Genomic DNA, 22,489 nt, shown 5'->3' with positions numbered 1-22,489 from the left:
ACTTCAGATTCGGATTCAGCGACCTTGAAAATATAAAGAATTACCAAAATTTGCCTTTTACCTATCATGGTCGATTTTTCGATTTCTAAGCCTCAAATTAGGGGTGTGGCGCTCGCATATATTGCCGTCTGTATCACTGTCGTGAAACAGATACAAAATGGGGACATCTTGGATTTTAAAGCACCCTAATATATGTCTGTAGATATTGGCATTGAATCCGACCCGGGCCGACCGTCACATGTAACACTGTTGCCGTATCCTCTATTTTTTCATACTATCACGTTACAATTTTTTGTGATATTATATTTGTGTGTGAAATGTATAATTTTTGTGTATTTTAGGTATGTTCTAATATGTTATGTATATATAGGTTTTTACTTGATTATTTTAAATCATTGTGACGTTTAACTTGCTAGAAACCTTGTAATATTGTGTACCTAATGTGTCAAAAGTAAGTAGTTTTGAAACACCAATTAAGTAAAGTTCATTATGTTGTTGTTTTCACCAATTTTGAAAAAATGTGAAAGCATTGAATTGTCCACGTCCGTCTGTCCGTCCGTCCGTCCGTCTTGTCTGTCTGTTTGCAAACTCAACTCCTTCGTCATTATACCAGGTAGAATGACAAATGAGGTGTCAAATGAAAGCTTATCCAAGGATGGTACTAAAGGTGAGAAATTTAACCTAGGCTGTCTGTCCGTCTGTCTGTCCGACCGCGTATATGATTCCTTCGTGACTGTACCAGGTAGAATGACAAATGAGGTGTCAAATGAAAGCTTATAATCCAAGGATGGTACTCAAGATGAGAAGTTTGACATAGGCTGTCTGTCCGCCTATCCGTCCGACCTGGTATAGTGACGGAGGAGTTATATTCGCGGACAGTCAGACAGACGGACAGACAACCTAGGTCTAATTTCTCACCTTTACTACTATCCTTAGATTATAAACTTTCAGTTGACACCTCATTTGTCATTCTACCTGGTATAGTGACGGATGAGTTATATTCGTGGTTGGACGGACAGGCGGACAGACAGCCTATGTCAAATTTCTCACCTTTAGTACCATCCTTGTATTATAAGCTTTCATTTGACACCTCATTTGTCATTCTACCTGGTATAGTGACGAAGGAGTTATATTCGCGGTCGGACGGACAGACAGCCTATGTCAAATTTCTCACATTTAGTACGATCCTTGTATTATAAGCTTTCATTTGACACCTCATTTGTCATTCTACCTGGTATAGTAACGGAGGAGTTGTATTCGTGGTCGGACGGACAGGCGGACAGACAACCTATGTCAAATATCTCACCTTCAGTACCATCCTTGGATTATAAGCTTTCATTTGACACCTCATTTGTCATTCTGCCTGGTATAGAAACGGAGGAGTTATATTCGCGGTCAGACAGACAGACGGACAGACAACCTAGGTCTAATTTCTTACCTTTAGTACTATACTTGGATTATAAGCTTTAATTTGACACCTCATTTATCATTATACCTAGTATAATGACGGAGAAGTAAATGTTATTATTCTATTATTCTTGTAGGTATATTTAACATTGATTGAAATTATGAAAGAAATATATAGAAAACAGCATGGCAACACTGTGATGCACAAACATAAAAATGCAGCCACATTCAGCTGTGCCAGCTGTGCGTTACATAGGGTGCTTTAAAAGCCAAGATGTCCCAAAATGGTAACTTGTCGCGATAAATGTATCAATACCGATCTCAACGCAAATGAGACCCTTTACAGATAATGAAACGGTTTAGACCAGCGGGTTTCAATCTGTGGTACATGTATCACTGATGGTACATATCATTATTTGTGGTGGTACACAAAACGCAAAACCAGCCAAAATCAGCATCACCATTATAGTTAATTAGGTTACAAAGAAATTTGTGGTACCTAACTCAAAAAGATTGAGAACCACTGGTTTAGACAAATTGAAAAGGAGTATCTAGCCATTTTATGGGCTGGCAATAAATTACATAATTATTTTTGTGGACCTCATATTAAAATTGATTCTGAAAATCGTCTGTTAGAGGCTCTATACTAGTCTATACCTACCAATGAAAACGGAATGTCTGAAGTCCATTGACAAAGATTACAAAGAATAAAAATAAAACTTTTTAAGGTAAGAAAATATGCTAGGAAAAGAAATGCATATTGCTGATTTACTTTAAAACTTTCAGAATAATACAACTAGAGACCTGAAGATGATAAGGTTATTACAAAAATAGTTCATTCAATTAACTTAAAACATGATAAGATACAAATTTTCTATAAAGGAAAATATTCCTCTCATTGGCTGTATACCATAATAAAAACTTACTAATGAAGTAAAAACCTCACATGTAGGTAGGTGGTATATAATTTATTAAAAAATTTTTTTTCTAAAAATGATCCAAGATGGATAAAATCACAAACGTTTTCGGACCAATCAGTCCATCATCAGGTGGTAGAAACTTCAGATTCAAAGTAGTTGGAACTAGCTACATATTTAGGTCAAAAGACCTTAATGTAATAATAATTATGCCATTTAGGCTACAAAAATGTCGACAATAAGTCGATGTCACAAGAAATTAAATTGCAACGGTATTACAAAGTGGTCTTCATCTTGGCCTCAAACTGACAGACTAAAGTATGACATAGAATGGCCTCAAACTGACAGACTAAAGTATGACATAGAATGTCATACTTTAGTCTGTCAGTTTGAGGCCAAGATGAAGACCACTTTGTAATACCGTTGCAATTTAATTTCTTGTGACATCGACTTATTGTCGACATTTTTGTAGCCTAAATGGCATAATTATTATTACATTAAGGTCTTTTGACCTAAATATGTAGCTAGTTCCAACTACTTTGAATCTGAAGTTTCTACCACCTGATGATGGACTGATTGGTCCGAAAACGTTTGTGATTTTATCCATCTTGGATCATTTTTAGAAAAAAATTTTTTTTAATAAATTATATACCACCTACCTACATGTGAGGTTTTTACTTCATTAGTAAGTTTTTATTATGGTATACAGCCAATGAGAGGAATCTTTTCCTTTATAGAAAATTTGTATCTTATCATGTTTTAAGTTAATTGAATGAACTATTTTTGTAATAACCTTATCATCTTCAGGTCTCTACTTGTATTATTCTGAAAGTTTTAAAGTAAATCAACAATATGCATTTCTTTTCCTAGCATATTTTCTTACCTTAAAAAGTCTTATTTTTATTCTTTGTAATCTTTGTCAATGGACTTCAGACATTCCGTTTTCATTGGTAGGTATAGACTAGTATAGAGCCTCTAACAGACGATTTTCAGAATCAATTTTAATATGAGGTCCACAAAAATAATTATGTAATTTATTGCCAGCCCATAAAATGGCTAGATACTCCTTTTCAATTTGTCTAAACCAGTGGTTCTCAATCTTTTTGAGTTAGGTACCACAAATTTCTTTGTAACCTAATTAAATATAATGGTGATGCTGATTTTGGCTGGTTTTGCGTTTTGTGTACCACCACAAATAATGATATGTACCATCAGTGATACATGTACCACAGATTGAAACCCGCTGGTCTAAACCGTTTCATTATCTGTAAAGGGTCTCATTTGCGTTGAGATCGGTATTGATACATTTATCGCGACAAGTTACCATTTTGGGACATCTTGGCTTTTAAAGCACCCTATGTAACGCACAGCTGGCACAGCTGAATGTGGTTGCATTATTATGTTTGTGCATCACAGTGTTGCCATGCTGTTTTCTATATATTTCTTTCATAATTTCAATCAATGTTAAATATACCTACCAGAATAATAGAATAATAACATTTACTTCTCCGTCATTATACTAGGTATAATGATAAATGAGGTGTCAAATTAAAGCTTATAATCCAAGGATAGTACTAAAGGTAAGAAATTAGACCTAGTTTGTCTGTCCGTCTGTCTGTCTGACCGCGAATATAACTCCTCCGTTACTATACCAGGTAGAATGACAAATGAGGTGTCAAATGAAAGCTTATAATCCAAGGATGGTACTGAAGGTGAGAAATTTGACATAGGTTGTCTGTCCGCCTGTCCGTCCGACCGCGAATACAACTCCTCCGTTACTATACCAGGTAGAATGACAAATGAGGTGTCAAATGAAAGCTTATAATACAAGGATCGTACTAAATGTGAGAAATTTGACATAGGCTGTCTGTCCGTCCGACCGCGAATATAACTCCTTCGTCACTATACCAGGTAGAATGACAAATGAGGTGTCAAATGAAAGCTTATAATACAAGGATGGTACTAAAGGTGAGAAATTTGACATAGGCTGTCTGTCCGCCTGTCCGTCCAACCACGAATATAACTCATCCGTCACTATACCAGGTAGAATGACAAATGAGGTGTCAACTGAAAGTTTATAATCTAAGGATAGTAGTAAAGGTGAGAAATTAGACCTAGGTTGTCTGTCCGTCTGTCTGTCTGTCCGCGAATATAACTCCTCCGTCACTATACCAGGTCGGACGGACAGGCGGACAGACAGCCTATGTCAAACTTCTCATCTTGAGTACCATCCTTGGATTATAAGCTTTCATTTGACACCTCATTTGTCATTCTACCTGGTACAGTCACGAAGGAATCATATACGCGGTCGGACAGACAGATGGACAGACAGCCTAGGTTAAATTTCTCACCTTTAGTACCATCCTTGGATAAGCTTTCATTTGACACCTCATTTGTCATTCTACCTGGTATAATGACGAAGGAGTTGAGTTTGCAAACAGACAGACAAGACGGACGGACGGACGGACAGACGGACGTGGACAATTCAATGCTTTCACATTTTTTCAAAATTGGTGAAAACAACAACATAATGAACTTTACTTAATTGGTGTTTCAAAACTACTTACTTTTGACACATTAGGTACACAATATTACAAGGTTTCTAGCAAGTTAAACGTCACAATGATTTAAAATAATCAAGTAAAAACCTGTATATACATAACATATTAGAACATACCTAAAATACACAAAAATTATACATTTCACACACAAATATAATATCACAAAAAATTGTAACGTGATAGTATGAAAAAATAGAGGATACGGCAACAGTAATTAAATTGCAACGGTATTACAAAGTGGTCTTCATCTTGGCCTCAAACTGACAGACTAAAGTATGACATTCTATGTCATACTTTAGTCTGTCAGTTTGAGGCCATTCTATGTCATACTTTAGTCTGTCAGTTTGAGGCCAAGATGAAGACCACTTTGTAATACCGTTGCAATTTAATTTCTTGTGACATCGACTTATTGTCAACATTTTTGTAGCCTAAATGGCATAATTATTATTACATTAAGGTCTTTTGACCTAAATATGTAGCTAGTTCCAACTACTTTGGATCTGAAGTTTCTACCACCTGATGATGGACTGATTGGTCCGAAAACGTTTGTGATTTTATCCATCTTGGATCATTTTTAGAAAAAAAATTTTTTAATAAATTATATACCACCTACCTACATGTGAGGTTTTTACTTCATTAGTAAGATACAAATTTTCATTCAAAAGAGACATTCATATTAGAAAGATTGACGAACTATGGCTTCATGGGATGGCTTACAGATAGTAGTAATGTTCCGGAATCACTTAAAAGGTATTATTTAATTAAACATGACATAGGAGCCATACCATTGAATTTAGGAGATTTTCCTGAGCTTCCTTTCGAAGTAGTGGCTAGCAACTTTTTAGATTAAAGTAGTAAATTATACACACAGAAATAAGGAGAAAGATCAGAGAGGCAAAGGAAAGATGGTATAGTGACAGATGCGCAGAGATTGAACAGTTGGTAGAGAAACATGATAACTTAAACCTTCATAAGAAAATTAGGGAAATAACAGTCACAAATATTAAGAAAAAATCAAACATACTGCTGGATAAAAACGGCAAAATAATTATAGACGTCGGTGAAAGGCTTAAAAGGTGGCAGGAATATATTCAAGAGCTATTTAAAGACGAACGGACTGAGATAGTACTAGAGCAGGAAAAGTTCGACAACGGCCCAGACATAACAGAAGATGAGGTATTAGAGGCGATAAAGCGAACAAAGAACAACAAGGCAACAGGTCCTGACCAAATACCTGTAGACATAATACGGTTAATAGAAGAACAGCAAATTGGAATATTGGTCGACTTATTTAATATAATATACAGTACAGGAATCATTCCCAGAGATTGGCTGCTGTCAACGTTCATAACACTGCCAAAAAAACCAAACGCAAAAGAATGCCAAGACCACCGGATAATAAGTTTAATGAGTCATACACTCAAAATATTTTTAAAAATTATACACCGGAGAATACATAACAAACTTGAGCAGGACATAAACGACACGCAATTTGGATTTAGAAATGCAATGGGAACGAGGGAAGCCCTGTTCGCTGTAAATGTACTTGTGCAAAGGTGCATGGATGTTAATCAGCCAGTATATATGTGTTTCTTGGATTACAACAAAGCCTTCGATAAGGTCAGACATAACCGCCTTATCGAATTACTTGAAAAGAAAAACTTAGATATGAGGGACATCAGGATCATTAGTGCTATCTATTATAATCAGATCGCTGTGGTAAAAGAGAACAACGCCTTTTCAAATGAAATACAGATTGAGAGGGGCGTCAGACAGGGCTGTGTCCTGTCTCCTACTTTGTTCAATTTGTATTCAGAGGAAATAATCCAGGAAACACTAGAAGACCTAACCACGGGAATAAAAGTAAATAGCCGACCAGTCAATAATATACGGTTTGCCGACGACACTATTTTATTTGCCGAATGTCTTGAAGATTTACAACAAATGGTTGACAGAGTGGTAGAAGTCAGCCAAGAAAACGGATTGTCCCTAAACACAAAAAAGACACAATTTATGGTAATCACAAAAGCTCAGCAGCGCCAAGAAAGCATAACAATACATGGAGAACAAATTATAAAGGTTGAAAAATATAAATATTTGGGTACAATGATTAATGAAACTAATGAGTACACAGAAGAGATTAAAGCAAGAATAGGACAGGCAAGAAATGCTTTCAACAAACTGAAAAAAGTACTCTGTAGCAGGGACATTACAATTTCTTTAAAGATAAGACTTCTGAGATGCTACGTGTTCTCCGTATTATTCTATGGGTTGGAGGCTTGGACATTAAAGAAGGATGTTTCGGACAGATTAGAAGCTTTCGAGTTATGGGCCTACAGAAGAATATTAAGAATAAGTTGGGTGGATAGAGTCACGAACATCGAGGTGTTGAGAAGAATGGGAAACGATAAAGAGGTTTTAAATACAGTTAAAGTCAGAAAACTACAATATCTGGGACATGTTATGAGGGGCGAGCGTTATAACTTGTTACAATTAATAATGCAAGGAAGAATACAGGGTAGAAGGAGTCGCGGAAGAAGACGCATCTCCTGGTTAAACAATTTGAGAGCTTGGTTTAATTGCACTTCTGCTGATCTCTTTAGAGCAGCGGTATCGAAAGTGCGAATTGCCGTGATGGTTGCCAACCTTCTTAGAGGAGATGGTACATGAAGAAGAAGAAGTAAGTCGTACTTTACTTTGACGAACTACTTTTCAAAATAGCTGAAGATGAAGAGTAAAACTGATGGAACAGTAGTAAAATGCTTAAAATGAGATAATACTCTCCTAGATTTGCATCCCATTGGAGACAGTTTCAGATAATATGCCTTATGATTCAATATCGTGTACTTAGGAATTTTACAAAAGAGCAATTTTAAATTGTGCACCACCAGTCCACCCACATTGCTCTCGGTCAAACGGGCTAATAGTCCAAACATCGAAAAATAGGCACCTATACCTATTAATTAAATTAATAACCTAGAAATCTTGCTAAAAGCGATTCATAATAGAATACACAGGAAACTAGATATATAGACATAGCGATTCACAATTTGGATTCCGTAAAGGCCTAGGAACAAGGGAGGCACTATTCGTACTTAACGTCATCTCACAAAGAGGTCTAGATATACAGGGTGTCCAGAAACTCTACCGACAAACGAAGACAGGAGATTCCTCAGATAATTTTAAGACAATTTAACCCAATTCACCTAGTCCGAAAATGCTTCCTAAGGGAGCTAGAGCTCTTTGAAGATGGCGTCATGTAATAGCTTTGATCGCGCAGTACGTCCTGGGTATACCCAGAGGGAGAACGCCTGCGCATTACAAAATTGGGCGTTCGCGGAGTCCAAATCTTTCCCTCTGAACACCCTCCGGATTTTTAATTCGGGGTTCGCGCAGTACAGAAAAAAGATCCTGAACATGCCCGGGGTACGCTCTCGACGTTCGAGGATTTTGTTTCGGATTTTAAGTTCGCACAGGCGCACAAAATATTTGGGAAGAATTTCTTGACATTCTGTTCTTACTCCTTCCAATTCTTAACCTAAAATATTGTTTTGTTAAACAACTTGTAGATGTAGATTCTGGTTTTTAAAGTTTTGAAATTATGTAAAGTGTTGTGTCATTTAAATATTCTTCAAACAAATTTTAATATTTTTTATATTAAAGCTTTTTTAGTTGTTTTTGTCAATGTTTTCCATTTCGTATGTTTATAAATAAGTAGGTACCTTTTCAAGTATTATTTTCATTCGATATTCGATAATTATCTATTACGGTAGTATGTATTACAATAAATTGTACTCTGTTTTTACTTAATTTCTTCTATCTAAATGAGCTTATAAGTACCTACATATTCTTGTGGTTTATTTTTCAGTTTAATTTATAAGTTAAATTAGTCTCTTATTGAATATAATGAAACATAAACAATACATCAAACTTATTCTGAAACTATTTCTTGTGTCTTGTTATATTTCATTATTTTTGTGGTGTAATAAACCACAACACAATGCCACAACCCATTAAATTCAATACATAGATATCAAAATTGGAAATGATTGTTTTACTAAATTATTCCTTCCTTCAGATAATGTTCAACCCTCATGAAGTTAAAGGTAATTTTTAGATCTACATATCAACAATCTTTTACTCTCTACAAAAATGTAAGCTGGATTTTAGAGTGGAAATAACCACATTATATTGTGGAAATAATAAAGAAAGACTCTAATCAAATTTCTACCTTCTAAGAAAGGCATTGAATTATTGAAGAGAAAGTTAATCCTTTGCCTGTTGCCTTTATTCTCTTTTCTTTTTCTCTTTGTTGACATACAAATTTGTTGCATTTGCATTTTTTTGACATTTATTTCGAAATAAGAAAGAGACAACAAAAAGCTTCTTTCTCTAACCTTAATGTATGCAACCCGTCATTACATTGCGAATCCGAAAATTGTTCGCGGAGCGAAAAATCCTGAGCATGTCCAGGATAAGTTTACGTTGACGCCTGCGCATTGGAAACTAATCCCGAACTTACTCTGGGTATGCTCGATTTGTACTGCGCGAACACTACTAATTAGTTTTTCTTAAATACCTCCAGAACGCTTCTATTTAGAAAAACGAAAATTTGTGTATATATATATTTACTTTCCTGAAATGAATCGATTCCATCCATTGCAAATTTCTAGTACAGGTCATAGGCGTCCGTTTTGGGTAGGGCAACGGTTATTTTATCGCCTTACTTTTTTGTCTTTAATTTTTAAGCATTTTTGACCCTGAATTATTATATTGTGAGTTATTCTAGTACTAAAAGGTACTCTTAGTTTAAGTCGATAGGATACACCGTTTTCTAGAAAAATCGATTTGAAAATTTTTCTTTCCTTGAATTTAAAAAAAAAAGATTCAAAAAGAAACTATTTAGAAAGATGAAAACTGGTACATTTATTTATATTCCAGAAATTAATCGATTTCATTAATGGCGGATTTCTAGTACCGGTCATAGGCGTCCGTTTTGGGTAGGTCAACAGTTATTTTATAACATAACTTTATTGTCTTTAATTTTTAAGTATTTTTGACACTAGATTATTTAATTATGAAATATTCGAGTACTAAAAGTTATAGTCTAAGAGCTAGTGAACCTTTTGACTAACGGTCGTCCTGTAAGGCTAAAAATTTGTAGAGTGATAATTCATAGCACACCAAAGCTAAAAACCATGACCTGGCAGGCCTCAGCGGTGCACGTGTATCTACCAGGTGAATCGAAAAGTGCAAATTTAGGGGGTAAAATAAACTTTCTCCTGTAAGGTTTAAATTTAAGTATGTGTTTGAGTAAGTCATTTAGAAGAAATGTGTACAATCACAGGCGATTCTGAAGAGCATAAGACCTTGCCAGGCGAGGGGAAAGATTAGGGGTTTTTATTAAAATTATTCTTTTTGCATCGAACAAATTTTTTTTAGGCTTTTTGAATCATTCCAAACAGAAAAGGACCTTACTTATTTTTCTCTTAAGTTAATAGTTTTTGTTATATAAGCGATTGAAAATTTTGAAAATTGCGAAATCGGCCATTTTTAACCCAAATCGGACATTTATCTAAAAATTTCAATATTGGCAAGGTACGCAGATATTCCTTAAACATTGATTGATGAAATCCCGAAGAGTTTTTTGCAATAAAATAACGAAAACCGCTTTGTTTTTTTAATTGCTAATCAAGCGGGCGCTACACTGTAGTATAATTGAGGACGTTTGAGCTTGCATAAATTCATTATCTCGAGAATGGGCAAATTTCAAGAGAAATCCTCAGACAGGTCGATTTTTATTTTTGAATTAGGACATTTTGGTACATATATAATACTAGTGACGTCATCCATCTGGGCGTGATGACGTAATCGATTATTTTTTTAAATAAGAGTAGGTGTTGTGTGATAGCTCATTTGAAAGGTTATTTAATTCTCTATTCAGTAATATAAACATTAACATAATTATTTATACAGGGTGTACAAAAAAATTTTTTTCTTCTATTTGTCAAATTTAATCAAAGTTAATTTAATAAAAAAAATTTTTTTGTACACCCTGTATAAATAATTATGTTATTGTTTATATTAGTGAATAGAGAATTAAATAACCTTTCAAATGAGCTATAACACAACCCCTACTCTCATTTAAAAAAATCATCGATTACGTCATCACGCTCAGATGGATGACGTCACTAGTATTATATATATGCCAAAAAGTCCTAATTTAAAAATAAAAATCGACCTGTCTGAAGATTGCTCTTGAATTTGCCAATTCTCGAGATAATGAATTTATGCCAACTCAAACGTCCTCACTTATACTACAGTGAAGCGTCCGCTTGATTAGCAATTAAAAAACAAAGGGGTTTCCGATATTGTATTGCAAAAAACTCTTTGGGATTTCATCAATCAATGTTTAAAGAATATCTACCTACCTTGGCAACTTTGAGATTTTTAGATAAATATCCGATTTGGGGTTAAAAATGGTCGATTTCGCAATTTTCAAAATTTTCAATCGCTTATATAACAAAAACTATTAACTTAAGAGAAAAATCACCAAAGACCTTTTCTGTTTGGAATGATTCAAAAAACTTAAAAAAAATTTGTTCGATGCAAAAAAAATAAATTTAGGAAAAACTCCTAATCTTTCCCCTCGCCTGGCAAGGTCTTATGCTCTTCAGAATCGCCTGTCATTTTACACATTTCTTTTAAATGACTTACTCAAACACATACTTAAATTTAAACCTTACAGGAGAAAGTTTATTTTACCCCCTAAATTTGCACTTTTCGATTCACCTGGTAGATACACGTGCACCGCTGAGGCCTGCCAGGTCATGGTTTTTAGCTTTGGTGTGCTATGAATTATCACTCTACAAATTTCTAGCCTTACAGGACGACCGTTAGTCAAAAGGTTCACTAGCTCTTAGACTATTACTCTTGCTTTAGGTTCGTAAAATACATCGTTTTTTTTTTAATTTTTTTTAACTTTTTTTTTCACATTCCCAAAACTAAAAACTTTCAAATCGATTTTTCTAGAAAACGGTGTATCCTACCGACTTAAAGTAAGAGTACCTTTTAGTACTAGAATACCTCACAGTTTAATAATCCAATATCAAAAATGCTTAAAAGTTGAAGACAAAAAAGTTATGGGATAAAATAACCTTTGCCCTACCCAAAACGGACGCCTATAACCGGTACTAGAAATTCGCAATAGATGAAATCGATTCATTTCAGGAAAGGAAATATGTATACAAATTTTCGTTTTTCTAAATAGGAGCGTTCTGGAGGTATTTAAGAAAAACTAATTACATGGCGCCATCTTCAAAGAGCTCTAACTCCCTTAGGAAGCATTTTCGGACTAGGTGAATTGGGTTAAATTGTCTTAAAATTATCTGAGGAATCTCCTGTCTTCATTTGTCGGTAGAGTTTCTGGACACCCTGTATCTATGAATCAAGAACTGTACGTGTGTTTTATAGACTATAATAAGACTTTTGAGAGGGTTAGGCATGACCAACCGATTGAAGCATTAGAAAAAGAAGATTAGACCTCAGAGATATAAGAATAATTTCAAACTTGTACTATGGTCAAATAGCAGTAGTAAGAATAGAAGACATAACATCAGAAGAAATAGAAATACAAAGAGGTGTTCGACAAGGGGGTATACTTGCACCAATATTATTTAATATTTAATATACTCGGAAGATATATTAAGTAAGGCAAAGGATGAACTAAACGTATAGGAATTAAAATTAATGGCATGATCATAAATAACCCGAGATATGTTGATGATATAGTTCTTTTAGCCGAATCACATGAAGACCTACAGATACTGCATAATAAAGTGACCGCGGTAAGTGAAGAAAATTATGGACTATCGCTAGGGTTACCATAATTTAAGCCAAATCTGGACAGGGGTAATCCAAGGGGTTGTAGTTTATGTAAAATGTGAATTTGACTGACCTGTGTTGCTACCTCTACATTGTACATATATGCGAAATGCATATGGCACAATTAAAAGATATAGATAGCTATTTCGTTACATTATGCAACTAACATCGAAAACTAACCTTAACTAGGTGCTGCTCAGAATGAAATTTCCCACCGTTGGGCCAAGTGTTTTTCATTTTTTTTTTTTTTAGTAAAGAAAAAAATCCGGACATTTCTCATATCCGGATGCCAATCCGCTCATATCTTTCAAATCAACTCTCAACTCTCAACATAAGTAAGATGAAATGTATTATTGTGTTTTCAATTTATCAATCAAAGGCAAAATGAAAATTAAATTAAATTTTTTTTAAATAACGAGGGCACATAAATTTAATACACCCTGTATATTGATCTGTAAATATTTATTAGAATTTAGTTTGGATGTAAGTGGATTTCTTTTTTAATGAGCTTTCCGATGAACCATTAAAGACTTTTGTGAATAATTAAAGTGAAAAGGACGATGTATTTAGATTTAAAATGGAAAAAGATTGTTTATTACGGGAACTATAGAATCCACAGGTAGAGGTAATTATCATTTTCTAGAAAAATGGTTTAAAAGAAAGTTTGGAATTTTAATATCTTTGTTTCAACCCGAGTAAATATTGTAGGGTTTCCCGAAAGTAATTAGGATGGTCGGCATAATTTTGAAAATGACTGTTTGTTTGTCGAATGGAAAAGAGAAATGTTTCTGATTCTTGACAAGTTGGAAGGGGAAAAGTGGTTTGAATGTTGAGTGAGTTTGAAAAAGAAGTTATTATGTTTTTGGCATCGCTGAGGAGCAGTTCGACGTTTTCGTGGACAAGCAGTTAGCAAGTACCAGTGGTTGTTTGATAGTGGAGAATAGTGCTGAAAAGTGGAACGAGAGACAGATCAAATTGAGACGAAATACCTCTTTGGTTCTGTATTATTGTGAGAAGGAGAGCAGAGAATTTTTGGAGTTGGTGTGAATCGAGTACTGGTCAAAAGAGGCTTTGGCTCGTTGGAGAATTGGTGCTGGTATGCTGATAGTTTTGAAGCTGGAGAACGGAGAGGGCTTTGATGAGTAGCCTTTAACATAGTCAACGAGGGAGAGCTGTTTTTGGGTCACGAGAAGACATCAGAGCGAGTGAAGAAAAAGGTCAGTCAACGTATGTGAAAGATATTTTTATGTTCGGAAACTAAAATTTTGAGTAAAAAGCATATGAATTAAAATTCCAATATTTCTAAAAGTAAATAGGAAGTATAGTTAATCTTGCGAATACATAAATTTGTTTTTTAATGTTGTTCTGAAGCTATTTTCTTGTGGCATTTTTATAATCAAGTATATTCAAATGGGAAATAAGCCACAATTTTACCTAAAATTGATTTTATTAACGTTTCGACGCCCAAGTCGGGTGTCGTTGTCAAAATACAAAATAATATTAAATAAACAAAAATGTTGTTGCTTAGTAAAAAATTCTTCTAATAATTTATTTAATCTGACTCATTTATATCGGCAATTCAGACACGTATTATACATTTTAAAGTAGACGACTTTAAAAATGATATTGCCAATATTGATGAGTTGCGTTCCTGGGACGACTTTACTAAAAGATAGTTCATTCGATTACATGAAATCAATCCCAACTCAAGAATAGCCGCCACAAAAAATCATAGCATGTGATCTGTCTTTAAAAAGACAACCAAATGCAACGGTGGTACTGAAATTCTCGCGTTAGAGATTCCATAGTAAATCACGAGGGAAAACCAGGAAAAACCTCGTGATACTATCCCGACATCGCAAGTATTTGGGTTTACATTTAGTTTACTCTCAAAACTAATACCAAATTCTGACTTGATATTTTAAATTTTAAATAATACTAAAATACTAAATATGTACTAACTCGATATGTTACTGATTTACTAATTGTGGTATTTTCTTTCTATTGACTTCCTCCTTTAGTATGGGTAACCACATCCTACTGCATTCTACCGAGGAATTTGCGACACAATTGGTTTCATTTAGCATAATTAGAGCCGCTTCTTTGATTTTTCTCTTTTTACTATCTGCTTCTTTTAGGACTATACTTGAATCTCTCCACTGAACTCAATATCATTTTTAAAGTCGTCTACTTTAAAATGTATAATACGTGTCTGAATTGCCGATATAAATGAGTCAGATTAAATAAATTATTAGAAGAATTTTTTACTAAGCAACAACATTTTTGTTTATTTAATATTATTTTGTATTTTGACAACGACACCCGACTTGGGCGTCGAAACGTTAATAAAATCAATTTTAGGTAAAATTGTGGCTTATTTCCCATTTGAATATACTTGATTATAAATTTGTTTTGTTTAGTTTGTTTTACCAAAGTCATCGGGAACAAACCGATAAATTGTTTTTTTTAACTATAATAAATTTAAGTGGTAAAAATTTCATTCGGATATCTGTGTCCACAGGTTTTAGGTTTGATAGATTTTTAGGGTATTGATTTTGAAAAATAAAAGACAATTCTGTATGTTTATTTTATATTTTGCTTTATTTCTTTTTCCTATTTTATCCCGATTAGGATCAATTCAGAGATACTGAAACCACGAGAGAAGATAAATATAACGTAAGATAATTTAGACTTTTTTTAATATTATAAAAAGGCACCCTGAGATTTTTTATTCAATTTTTTATGTATGATTTGCGACAATTAAATAATTAATCAAATAAATAATAATTAATATAAAATTAATAAGAAGCAGATCATAACAATATGATACAGTGGAGTCCCGATATAACGAATTTTTTTAAATTCCCTTCAAACGTCCATAACACTCAATGTAAAAAATACCCCTCTATGAATTACCTCGATTTTAACCCTCGATATAACGAATTCTTACTATTTGCGGAGATAAATTAAAACCCATGTATAATGAATATTAAGTGTAGCAAACCCCTATATAACGCACACCACCCCTGTGTAATAAGAAAGACAACTCAGGACATTCGTGACATATATGTACAGAATCAATCTATTGAAAAAGTAAGAGAATTCAAATACCTAGGTACAACCATTAATGAAAACAATGACAGTTCTCAAGAAATACGACTCAGAAACGAACAGGCCAGGAGCACATTTGCAAGAACGAAGAGACTCCTCTACTGTGGGGACTTAAACCTTTAGTTAAAAATACGTCTATTTAGGTGATATGTGCTATCAGTATTAAACTACGGGATTGAAGCGTGGACACTGAAGAAAATTGATGTGAGGAGACTGGAGGCATTCGAGATATGGATGTACCCAAGAATACTGAAGATCTCATGGGTAGATAGATCTCATTAAAGGTAATAAGACGTATGCATAAGGAAAGGGAAGTACTTCTAACAATCAAGAGAAGTAAATTGAGATATGGGGCATGTGATGAGAGGAGATAAATACCTAATACCCCAGGTCATTATGAAGGAAAAATCCAGGGAAAAAGATCCATAGGAAGGAGACGCAATTCATGGCTGAAGAACATCAGGAAATGGTTTGGATTTAGTAACAACCAATTATTTAGAGCCGCGGTCTCAAATGTAAAAATCGCTCTGATGATTACCAACCTTCGAAGCGAAGACGGCATCTATAGTCTAGTCGCAACATAGGGGGCCCCGTGGACCCTTTTAGGTCGCCGGGATTTGATGGTGGTATTATAGGTTTTTTGGGTCGCTGAATCCAATAGAAGTGGTCTGGAAGCCCAAATGTGGAGCGTTTAATTGTTATTAACAAACTATTGTAAAATTAGATATTTTTCAGAAATTATTAGAAGCCCTGTACATAAATTGATAGTGTTAAGGTCTTCTATGGTGTATTTTTGGTCGCCGAATCGAATGCGACTGGTCGCGATTACTCAAATTATGTTCTAATTTTGTTAATAACAAAATAATAGTTTATTCGCCGAAAAGCTCGAAATGCTCTATCTACAGCAAGTTTGTAGTCTTTTTCATAGTATTTTTATACGTTAATTCAATTTCCGCTAGTCGTGATAGCTTAAACTACTTTCCGACTTTGTTATTAATAAATTATTGCAAAAATAACGGTTTATATTAGGTTCACCCGCGGTTTTGCTCTAAATTATAAAAAAAACCACTTGGATTGACATGAAATTTGGCAAACACGTAGCTAACATGTCAAACAAAACAAGTGATATTGTGCCGATGACTGCTTTTACCCTTGGGGTGAATTTCGCCCCTTTTCGGGGGTGAAAAAAGAAACATTTAAAATAAGTCCGGAAGTGGATAAACTGATTAATTCTAAGGAACTTTTGTTCCATACAGTTTCTTCACTAACTAAATACTTTTCAAATTATTTGGTTTTTTTGTTGAAAAATAAACATATTCACTCGCAAATAACTTGAAAAGTATTAACTTAGTGAAAAAACTGTAGGGAACAAACGTTGCTTAGAATTAATCAGTTTATCGAATTCCGGACTTATTTTAAAGGTTTCTTCTTTCACTCCCGAAACGGGGTGAAACTCACACCCAGGGTAAAAGCACACATCGGCACAATATCACTTGTTTTGTTTGACATGTTAGCTACGGAAATGCCAAATTTCATATCATTCCAATTGTTTTTTTTTTAATTTATAGCAAAAACCGTGAGTAAACGTGCTATAAACCGTTATTTTTGCAATAATTTCTTAATAACAAAGTCGGAACGTGGTTTAAGCTATCACGACTAGTGACAATCGATTTAGAGTATAAAAATACTATGAATAAGACTACAAACTTGCTGTAGAAAAAGCATTTCGAGCTTTTCGGCGAATGAACAATTATTTTGTTATTAACAAAATAAGAACACATTTTGAGTAATCGAGACTAGTCGCATTCGATTCAGCGACCAAAAATACACCAGACAAGACCTTAACACTATCAATTTATTTACAGGGCTTTTAATAATTCCTGAAAAACACCTAATTTAACTATAATTTGTTAATAACAATTAAATGCACCACATTTGGGCTTCCAGACCACTTCCATTGGATTCAGCGCCCCAAGAAACCTATAATACCACCATCAAATCGCGGCGACCTAAAAGTGTCCACGGGACCCCCTATGTTGTGACTAGACTACTAGAGACGAAGATACATATTACTAAATTGTGAAGATCTGAATATAGCATTATTAGAATACCGAAACTCGCCAGGAATATCAGGAACAGATTAATCACCATCTCAGATATTACAAAGCAGAATATTAAGAATATTAAGAAAGAACAAAACTTTGAACCAGAGAGCATTGACGAAGTCTGATAATGAACGATATATAAGTTAGAAGAAAAAAAATTAGTAATTAGGGAGGGATCATCCTGGTAAACGATCAGAATTATATCTAAAGTGTCTCTTTAGATGTCTCTTTAAAGTGTATCTTCGTGTCATGTCTCCTCCTCTTCTCCTCATCTATTTGTTCTCTTTCGTAAGGATGTCGTAATATCTACATCATGTAAAAATTCCTAAATAAACGAGTTAATAAAAGTATACAAAAACCTACGTTTATAAAATAATACAACAATATTAATATTTTTTAACATCCCAAATTATGTGAAATTATTTAATAAGAAACAATTGAAAAAAAAAACGTGTTGAATATCTGTTAGTATCAGTGGCGGCTCGTCAGAGGAGGCAAGGGAGGCTCAGCCTCCCCATAAATTTTTTACACACTCTATACTGTTTTGTTTATCATGAATCGCGAAAACAACAATTACTCTCACTATTATACAACGTGTAAATTCCATATTGTCACTGATTATCCATACGTACGGAGCATTAGCATTAGAACGCATGATCGCGTCTCAGTTTTATTACATATTATTGTAGGCAGGACCCTGGGTTATCCCGAGATGCATGAACGGAGCCGAGAAGCCCAGCATTCTCCGTTGCTAATGCTCCGTGCAGCGCAGCAGGCGTTTAAGGAGACCCGGTCTCCTAACAGTGGCATCTATGGCGGCATCACACGCTGCCCGGAGATATACCAAGGGAGGCAGAGTACTTTCTCAGCTCCATTGGGTGGTTGGGTGCGTCTCGGGACAACGAATTTTAGGGTCCTGACTAAAAATAATGAAAAATCTAAAAGTGCGAATTTTGTTATGAAATTTGGTATGTGGGGTTATAATAATATTTGGAACAACTTGCTCAAATAACTTTTTCCGATATCTCTAACTCAAAGCAAAATATCGGTAATTTATCGTGTTTTTGAATTCGCAGTAGGCCGCGTTTAGAATTAAAAAAATTCAGTTAAAAAATTTGAAGCTTCATTATGTATGGACTGCAAAACTTCAAATCTGTATTTATTTTGATATGCATAGGTATCTATTTACAAATAGATGGAATTGTTAACAAATAAACTACACAAACTTTGGTATTAAACTTTTACTATTAGACTAACTATTTTTAAAATGATATGATATCATGAAATTATGAATTAGGATGATATTATGAAATGTATATAAAAAATGGTCAAAAGATGGGGCCTTAAATTACATTTTTTGGCGCATTTTTTTGCTAGTGCAAATTTGTCTAGATATTTTACAGTTAGGTATAGCCTCCCCTATTGTAAAAATCACGAGCCGCCACTGGTTAGTATTTGTTTGAATATAGTTACTATTTATTGAATTACCCCTGTATACATTTATATATCTAAATTGTTTCTATTTAGTCATCTAGTCTTTCAACTTTTTGTTAAATAATTTTAATGACTATAAAAACTTTCGTTTACTATAATATTGTGTTTTATATAAAAGAAATTATTCTTGTAATTTTTTTAGATATTATCGGTTTATTTATTAAAAATAAATTATTCTTTTAATTTGTTTAGATATTATTGGTTTATTTATTTAAAAAATTATAAAGATTATTGAAATCGAAATTATTGTCAAAAATTCTTTGAAATGGAATATATTGTGTCCTCTTATATTGCATGACCGCAATCAACGCTCAAGCGACCCAAAAACCAACAGATAACTTTGATAGTTTCACATGTTACAGAATTATTTTACAGAATACACCCGAAGAGCCCCTAACTTCAATACAGAAACCGGTTCATCCAAAGACCTGCCCGGGATTTAGCCCGAGTGGTTAATCTATCCACCGCTAGAGGTGGCTAACGCGCCGGCCGGTTGTTTATTATTGAAAAAGCAGCTGTTTTAGGAGGGGCAAAAAGGCAGAATAGCATCTAAAACTTGACAGTATTCGCTCATAGATGTTATGAAAGGGTAGTGTTGGCGCTTTAGTGAGAGTGTGTGTACCCCGCAAATTTCTTAGACTTTTCTTAAATAAATAACCTCTTAATCAGAAGAAAAGGTAAGCACAACAATCTATATAAAAAATGAGCCCTACTTTAAGTAATCGCTTGTTAAAAAATCATGTGCACGAATTTCTGTAGCCGGTTTTACAGTTTTTTTTTCTTGTATTGTCGTCTGTCTCTATTCTCGGCAGCAACCCTCGCTTGCTCGATGGAGGGGTGAGTGAGATGTAGCAAAATGCCTGCACATGAATGAATGTTGTTGCTGGCTTTGTAACTGAGGTTTATTAATAGTACTATAACTACTATGTTTCACGTTTAGCCACAGGTCATGGAGGTTAAGTTGAGTTCGAGCTGCAAATGCTCTGATTGAGACGTCAATCTTCAATCATAATTAGCTTAGTTGATGAATGAATATACTGTTTAATTGTCATAAATAATTCACTATTTGTTTTTATTTAACAGTACAAATTTAAAAAAGTAGCGTGTCATATAAACAATGGCATGTATTATAATGCCTGTACTTTTTAGATATGACAATAGCCTCCATTTAATATACCAGATACCCGTGATATAAGAAACGTACTAAAAACAATAGACATACATTATCATGCAACCTCTTCGGTGCACTGCTGGACATGGGTCTGTCCTATTTTTCGCCAGAGGTGTAACCAGGATGATCGTAAGGGGGGTTACATCTACTTGAAGGTCTCTGGGGGGGGGGGGTATGGAATAATAATGGTGTTAAGCGTATGGAGCTCAAAGTACATCCAATAGGGAGGGCTATAACCCCAAAACCACCCCCTGGTTACGCCTTTGTTTTTCGCCACTCTCCACGTTTCTGTGAGTCTTGTTACCATTTCTTGGAGTTTGGACATTCGTTTAATGTCTTCCATCCAGCATGTTGGTGGTCATCCTCTGCTGCGTTTGTCTCCTCTTGGGCGCCAGTCAATTAGTTTGCTGGTCCATCTTGAGGCTTTTAGTCTCGCTATGTGACCTGCCCAATTCCATTTCAGCTTGGCTATATCGACTACATCACTGATACCTGTTCTTTTTCTTAGGTCTTGGGGTTCCCTGTATAGACATACATAAACCAGAAAAAAAACTTATGCATTAAGTTCCCCTAATTTTCCTAACTAGCAGGTTTATTGGGTTGAATTTGTGTATCTATGGTTTAAGCAAGTTTAAGTTTCATGCCAGCTAATAGATATTTATGTTTGAACCATATTTTTCTTTAATTTTGGACCTTGTTGGGCGGAAATTTTTCCTACTCCCCGGTAGATCCACCACTGGTGCCTGATTTTTTGTCCTTTTTTGTTTATTTCCGTAAGGCAAATTTACACTTATTCACTTTAGATGTACACTGTAGATGATAAATGAATAGCGAAAGTGTAGATTGAAAAGGTCAGCAATTTACATTTTCACTGACGGAATTTGTTTCACAGTTTTTTCAAAATGGCGAAAATTAGAAAAAAATCAGATGGAGTCTGCCTCTTGAATCAAATAAACGAGAAGTATAAACATCAGTGCTTCCTGATCCACTCTTTTCTCACTTCAAAATTTTTGCTAACTCTGAACAATAGCTAGCGAGTGTGGATAGTTTTTATTTTTGATTTTATATCGCCTATATTATTTAATCCAGATAAATGTAGCACTTTTAGTACAGACCGGTATGCATTTTCACGGATGTTCATTTTTTGGTAGTCCTCAGATTTATTATTCCACAGGCACTCATGATTACGATATATTTCTAGAAATACATGCATATATTCGTCTTTCCACTGAAGAGCCATTTTACGTGTCAAAAAAATGATTCAACTGCGTTTTGATGGTATGGAATGTTCATAGGATCCGAAAAAACAAGTTTACACTTTAAACGGGCTCCACACTCTCGGCGAAGTTACTTCTCCAAAGTTGACCGAAGTCCGAAGTACCCTCTCTACACACTCGTTCGAAGTACGATACCGACAAAGATCCCTTTGACCAGACCGACAGATTTCGGAAGTAGAACAAAGTTAGGCAAAGTTACACAAGGTGGCCGTCTACACTCTCGTACTTGTTGAACCACGATCGACTTCGGCGAGAGTGAAGTGCGGGCTTTACACTAGTGGTTCACTCTGGATGAATCATCCAACCGGTTCATCGAAAGTAGGAGCACCTTCTACTTTGTTCACTGTTCACTTTGGATGTGCATCTTGGATGAAAGGTATGTTTACCTTTCATTGCAGACGAATCACCCGCAGTGTACTTCTAAATTGAATAGTCTAAATTCGCCTCTATACAGTTATTTCTTCTTCATCCATTTCATTGCTAGTTTTTGTACCATTTGTTTGTTCTTTCCTTGTCTGCATTTATGTTGCTGTTTACCATTTCTGTCATGTAATTGCAGTGG

At 34.6% G+C, this 22,489-nt stretch overlaps 1 protein-coding gene across 2 annotated transcripts in view; it reads left to right on the top strand.

Moving 5' to 3' along the window:
* The first annotated feature begins 20,057 nt into the window (after nucleotides 1-20,057).
* Nucleotides 20,058-22,489, top strand: part of LOC114331564 (dystroglycan 1) — a 1,301,763-nt gene continuing 1,299,331 nt past the window's right edge. For both annotated transcript variants that reach the window (XR_007696271.1, XM_050643062.1), the window contains exon 1: nucleotides 20,058-20,156. The gene's annotated coding sequence lies outside the window, so the exon portion shown is untranslated. The remainder of the gene's footprint in view (nucleotides 20,157-22,489) is intronic.

This window comes from Diabrotica virgifera, chromosome 2, assembly GCF_917563875.1.
Source record: "Diabrotica virgifera virgifera chromosome 2, PGI_DIABVI_V3a".
Taxonomy (NCBI): domain Eukaryota; kingdom Metazoa; phylum Arthropoda; class Insecta; order Coleoptera; family Chrysomelidae; genus Diabrotica; species Diabrotica virgifera.
This window is presented reverse-complemented; position numbering and strand designations above follow the sequence as displayed.